The sequence below is a fragment of the Mustela erminea genome, chromosome 15, assembly GCF_009829155.1.
Source record: "Mustela erminea isolate mMusErm1 chromosome 15, mMusErm1.Pri, whole genome shotgun sequence".
Lineage (NCBI taxonomy): Eukaryota > Metazoa > Chordata > Mammalia > Carnivora > Mustelidae > Mustela > Mustela erminea.
Window position 1 is genome coordinate 65,640,582 of NC_045628.1, and position 7,097 is coordinate 65,647,678.

General features: G+C 38.0%; 1 pseudogene; it reads right to left on the bottom strand.

Moving 5' to 3' along the window:
• Positions 1-1,335: 1,335 nt before the first annotated feature.
• On the bottom strand, positions 1,336-2,734 carry LOC116574090 (annotated as a pseudogene).
• Between the last annotated feature and the right edge of the window lie 4,363 nt (positions 2,735-7,097).

Consider the following 7,097-nt stretch of genomic DNA (forward strand, 5'->3'; position numbering starts at 1 on the left):
CACGAAAACCAGGGACCTGCTGGGGGATGCTTCAGTTTGGGACTAAAAGGCTTCAAAGGCTCACAGCCTCTAAATGAGGCTTTGAAGTAGAGTGTGGTGTGGTGATGAGAGCAAGCTCACCCCTCTGTGTGGCTATTCTATTATTTCAGGCTTTTGATTTCCAGCTGCAAAGCAAACAAGGCCCCCTGGTGCTCTGACTTACCCCAGGTTATCTTTATAGACAGAAAGGGCTAAGTTTCCAACGAAGCCAAAGATAGAGCTAATCAGCCTGGTTTATTATATATTCAGGCATCTGTAAACTCCTCCTTATTTTGATTTCATTATAATCACAGTGCCCTTTGCCATTGCTTTTTGGTGTTGTGAAAATTAAAGCCTAATGAAGTGTAATGGTTTGATTATATACTGTGGTGGAAACCGTTGATTGGCTGACTTCACAGTCACGCTCAACCTTTTTACACCTTCCTTCCTCCCACAATAGAGAGTATACCACATGCTCACTTCCCCAGCGACATTGGCAGCTGACTCAGTTCTAACCAATGAGATGTTGGTTCTGCTGGTTTTGGGAAGACTTTTCTTCTTTCCCTGATAAAGGGAACATTTGAGTTGGTGTCACCTTTTTCTTTCTTCCTTCCTTCTTTCCTTTTTTTTTTTTTTTTTTTTTTTGGTATTTCTTTTTGTCTTATATGCAAATATGAGGCCTGGAGCTTCTGCAGCCATTTTGTGACCAGTGATAATTATGATGAGGAAAAGTCAACAAAGGTATTAGAGGTGGTAGAAGGAAAAGACAGAATGAGCTTAGGTCCTTGAAGGTTCTATTAGTAAAAAGAGGTCCATATTTATTTCAACCATTGTTAATTGCGTTTTTTTTGTTATTTGCAGCTGAAGGCATCCTAACTAATACTGATACAAGAGCCAAATCATGGGACTACCAGGAGGGCTGTGTCTTTTCTTTCCTTTTTCCCCCTTTCTTTTCTTTCCTCTCCTTTCTTGTTTTCCTTTTTTTTTTTTTTTCACAAGCTTCACTGCGAGAAGCATGTTTTAATCACCATTTCAAATAAAGTAGTACAATTTTTTTTTCTAGAAACAGCAGTATTTCACTCTCCACATAGAAGACTACTGAAAACATTAAGTAACTGTCCGAATTAGAAAGAGATAAATGAAGGCCTTAAAATATATATAAAACAAGGGAATATGAATTTTCACAAAATTGTTCTTATGCCTAATTCAGACAATTGCTTAGAAAAGGTAGCCTAAAAGAAAAAAAAAAAGTAGTACATGAATATATATCTTCATTTAAGTACATGCTTTCAAGTGAGTTTTAATAGAAAAGTGGAATTAGGAATTCCAGAGCTTTCGGAGCCCATCTTCGCTGTAGGTAGCAATCACATTCTGACGAGGGTGAAGTGTGATACCAGTCACTTCCTTCTTGCGGATTGTCAGAGCTCTCTCTGGCTTGCCAGTGACTGTGCTGAGATAGGAGAGCCCAGAGTCCTCGCCTGCACTGTAGATCCAGTCACCACGGGGAGAGAGGGCTCGGCAGACAAAATCCCCACCTTCTCTCTTACCAGAGCTGAAGCTTCTGATGATCTGGTCCTACCTATTCAGGACAACTCCTGTATTTGATCTGTGGCACACCACCAAGTGTTCTGGGTTTTTAGGAAGCGGGATCATACTGCTGACTGTGGTATCTGACCTTGCAGTGCTGCCTGGGTATTTAAAGGTAATTGAACATTCAGTGGCCTTCATATTCCAGATATTGATAGGACTACCTGAGAATACACTAATAATATAATGTTTATCCTGGTAGAAGTTTCTTTGTTAACAAAGGAGGAATGGCCATGAGACTTCTTCAGGGTTTCCCCATATGTTAAACCAGGAATTCTAATTGTCTGTTCAAAAGAGACACCAAGGATCTGACTGCTACCATTAGAGAAGGTTGGACACCTTTCCTTTCACATCTCCGTAAACACTGTCCACTCCAAATCTTCTAGGAGGGTTATTTCTAACTTCTACTTATAGCCATGTGACCCACTTTTAACAGCATGTCACTAGTCTTCTACTTACGTAGTCAATGAGCTTATCTGTGAAATACTGAATCTGGCTTCACAACTCTGACTTTGGTGATCCTTGGGGGGGGGGCAAATGCATTATTCAGAAATTAATGATGCCACCAAGATATACACAAACAAATGTAGCATTTTTCACTGAACGCTTTCTCGCTTACTTCCTCAGAGTACTGTGTTTAATAAAACATGCTCTCCTTTCTCGGGGTTTCTAAGGATACCTTAGACTATTGGGAAGCCATGAGATTATAAAAACCCTAAATTATAAGAAGTTTTAATGAAAAATATTTTACAACACACACATCAATCACTGAGTGTTAGTGACACATACAAACAACAAGAAATTCTGGGTAATTAATGTCCATAAACCTACACACTTTACCCATAACCAATGTTTTGTTTTTCTCTGAATCAGGCATACGAGCTCTCAGGTACAGTTTTCTTTGTGCTTTTGTGTTCCTGGTTTCCTGAGAATCCAGAGGAAATGCCAGGTTGTTGTTTTGTTTTGTTTTGCAATGCCAAGTTTTAAAGGATGCAAGGAGTTTTCTTCTCCGTATCTTCTTGGGCTGGGCAGTACTCACTGCTTGTCTCTCTCCCTCTAAGGAAAGCAAATCACTAAATCCATTTTTTATGTTACCAGAAGAAGGAGAACTTTATTACTTTCGTTTCATGTTCCCAGAAGAGTAATTAAATGTGATCAACAAGGCAAGCTTAGGGATTTGTTTAGTTCCTAACATCACCTTCTCTTTTCATATACTTATATTCTCTGAAGAACCATTGACCTAATTCAGAGTTAAAATAATTCCTCTTAGTAAGAATGAAATATAATAAGGATGAAACACAAGTCTGGAGAACTATGCACTGCTTAGATGTCATCCTAAAATGAGAAGGTCAGCGTGTTTTGAATTCAGGAAGAGTTTAAATGGTATGATTATCTAGTTTCCAGAATGTGCCTTCTCCATGTTTCCAGTGCCTTTTATTGGAACCTCAGTGTTAGAACTTTTCGTTGCATCAGAGGTGCTTATGCACACTCCTGCATCCCCTTCTAGTTTTTGAATTTCTGCAGGGCACTGGAAGGGTTTGGTTTGTCTTGCATCCCTTCACATCTCCTATTATAAGATTTTGTACTTGTGTGACAACTGATAAAGGTTTGTTGAGTTAAATTCTATCTATACAGATTGTAGCTTTGCAATGTCTTGATCTTTGCGGTGGGTGACCTCTGAGTCACACATTCAGATGATTCTTAACTAGGCCTCTAAGATGTCTTAAAGATCAATTTGTTGGTGTTACCAAGCTCTGATTACTTGGTGTTATATAATTATCCTGCAATTAAACTAAAAATAAGCAGCATATTTAAATAACTCTAACAGAATTAAGGCGAGTGGGTGATTCACACAAATGTCCCTGCTCTTCTTTTCTGGGTGGATAAAATTAAGTACATCTTTAGCAAAGTTTGAATCCTTCCAATATTGATTGGCCTTGCTTGAGGCAAGCACACTTGAAATTTGCATTGATACAGAAAGTAAAATGAGGGCATTATTTTTTTCCCTTTCAAATTTGTCTGTAACTGACATTCCTTTAAATAGTAAAATTTGGCTCAATTTTTAAAAAAAATCAGTTACAGTAGTCTCTGAAAAAGAAAATAATAAGAAATTCTAAAAGTGGCCTCTTCTGGGGAGGAGACTTGGCAGTCTTGGGACCTAGTGATGGAGGGAGGAAGACTTACCTCTCAATGAAACCCCTTCGTGTGCATATATTACTAAGAGAAAGAGAAATAGACATAAAGAACAAACACAAATTTCAATACAATTTTGAAAAATAACAAAATGAGAGGAACTGTGCAGCCTGATTCTAAGATTTACTATAAAGTTCAAGTATTTGGGGTAGGTGGTGTTGGTGTAAGGAGAGATATAGGTCAGTGAGACAGAGTCAGACTCCGGAAACCATAGACACAGACATAGACAGCCAACTGATTTTTGCCAGACACTAAGCTAACTTGTTTCAATAACTAGATGTCCATGAGGAAAAAAAATGAATGTTGACACTTACATGATGCACAGCAAATGAAATAAAAATAAGTCACAGACCTAAATGGGAAACTAAAACGATTAAACTTCTTGGAGAAAAGATGGGATAAAATTGTTGTAAGACCTTGGGTATGCAAAGATTTCTTCGGGCACCAAACCCACAAACTGTAAAATAAAAATTTGATGAAATGAACTCTATCAAAATGAAAACTGCTTTTCAAAATAATACCTTTAAGATCATGAAAAGCAAGCAACAGACTGGGAGAAAATACATGCAAAACACACATCTGATAAAGAAATTGTACTCAAGAATATGGGCAAAATATTTAAAGACACACTTCACAAAGAACATATACAAATGGCCAACAAGTACATGAAAAGATGTTCAACATCAATAGTCATCAAAGAAATGCAAATTAAAACCATAATGGAAAATTGAGATGACAGATAATACCAAGACTTCATGATGATACAGAGCAGCTGTAATTTTTATATGTTGCTAGCCGGAAGGTAAAATTTACTGCTACTTTGGAAAACACGTTGGTCATTTCTTGTAAAATTAAACATACCATACATCCTGGCAATCCCACTTCTGGGTATTTGTGCAAGAGAAATGAAAACATGTGTTCGTATGAAGACTTGTACTTGAATGTTGTCTTAGTTTCCTAGAGTTTTTGTAACAAATTACCACAAACCAGGTGACTTTAAGCGACAGAAATTTATTCTCTCATAGTTTTAAACCCTCAAGTCCAAAATCAGGTGTTGGCAGTGCCATACTCTCTCTGAAGTTTCTGAGACTCTGATCCATGACTTTCTCTTAGCTTCTGGTGTTGCCAGGAGTCCATGGCAATTTTTGACTTGTAAACGTGTCTCTTCAGTCTCTGCCTCTATCATTACATCGGCTTCATCTTCTGTATCTCTCTGTCTGTATCATTTTTTTCTAACAAAGACACCCATATTGGATTGGGGCCCACCCTAACGACCTCATTTTAACTTGATTACATCTGCAAATACCCTATTTTCAAATAAGATTACCTTCACAGCTTCCAGGGTTTAGAACATCAGCGTATCTTTTGGGGGGACAAATTCAATTCTCAACAAATATTCATGGCAGCTTTACTAGAAACAACTGTTTATGGGAACAACCCAGATGCCTCTCAACTAGTAAATGGGTAACAAATTGTGGTATATACATATAACCGCAATAAAAAGGGTTGAATTACTAATACACATAACACACATGAATTTCAAAAATGTTCTGTGGAGTGAAAGAAGCAGATACAAAGGAGTACATCCTATATGATTTCATATACCTGAAGTTCTAGAAATGACCAACCTAATCTATAATGACCAAAAAAAAAAAAAAAAAGAAAACCCTACACACATCAAAAAACCAGATCAGTATTTGCCTGGAGCTGTCATGAAGGAGTGTGGAATCATTGGATTGACTACAGCTAGGCACTAGGGCACTTTTCTTAGAGATAGAAACGTTCTATATCTTGGATTTGGTGGTGGTCATACAGGTGTGTAAAATGAATTAATCAAAATTCAGTAAAGTGAACACTACCAAGATGAACACATTTTACTGTATTTAAATTATATGTAAAAAAATGTATTTAAAAGTTCAGTTGCAAACGACTATTAAGTAACTTATGGCATAAGGCAAGATCTGTCTTTGTGAATATGTACACATTCTTGTATTTCTTTGAAGTGTGACTGTAGCATCTGTGGAAGGTGCTAGAACTTACTCATTCACTGCTGGGAGGGCGATGTCTGTGTTTATTTCTATGCGGCATATCTTTACTCTTCTCCCGCAAATAGCATCTCCTTATCTTCCTTCTTTCAGTGTTCTGTTCCTTCCTTATTCCGGTCATATGGTTTTAGGGGGACCTCTGATTGCAACCATTCTTGTCTATTGCCACCTCCTCGGTCCGTTGTCCCTTTACCCTCTCCATATCCTCCCTCCTGCTCTGCCAGTGGGAGCACCTGGAGAATGATGACCCACAATAGAGGTAGTAACATGGAGCTGGAGCAAAGCCCCAGTGAAACGAGGGACATAGAGAGAGAATGTCTTGGAAGCATGAAGTCTCTGGCTTTGGAAATTTGCCAGTTATCTCTTCCTCCTCTTCCATCATTCCTGGTTTCTTGAGCCAATAAATTATTAAAATTTCCCTTTTCCTTAAGCTAGGCTTCTTCCAGTTTCAGCCAAAAGATCTGAACACATTAGGATTTTTAAAAAATTCAAGTAGCCCTTATCAGGCTGTCTCATATATATGCAGAGCTATTTCTAGAAGTGCATTCCCTAGACTGTATAACATTTTCAAGATGTTAATGTCCCTCTCCATGAATGTCACCCTGGGTTACCCACCTCCTATTACTTTAGAGGTCATGTTGCCCAACATATTGGGAATCTGACCTTTTATTTTATTTTATTTTTTATTTAACTAAATGATATAGAGTTAGATTAGACATTTTGGTGACTGCTTTACTTCTGGCTGTATGCTTAGCATGAAGGCACTGGGTCACAACTACACCTGCATTTTTATTTTTATTTATTTATTTATGTATTTTTTAAAAAGATTTTATTTATTTATTTTACAGAGAGAGAGAGAGAGAGATCACAAGTAGGCAGAGAGGCAGGCAGAAAGAGAAGGGGAAGCAGGCTTCCTGCTGAGCAGAGAGTCCGATGCGGGGCTCGATCCCAGGACCCTGAGATCATGACCCGAGCCGAAGGCAGTGGCTTAACCCACTGGGCCACCCAGGTGCCCCTACACCTGCATTTTAAAATATGAATTTCTATCAAGCCAGGTCTCCTTCATCTGATAATTTTGTAAGTAATCACTTTGACCCCAAGACAAGAATTTACACCTATTGCTGTTTGGGATTCTATTTTTCTTTCTTTCTAATAGTTTAGAATCCTATTGGATCCTTATTCTGTCACCTAGGGTACTCTTCCCAGTTTTGTTTCATCTGTTAGTGTAATAAGTGATAAAGTAGAAAACAATAA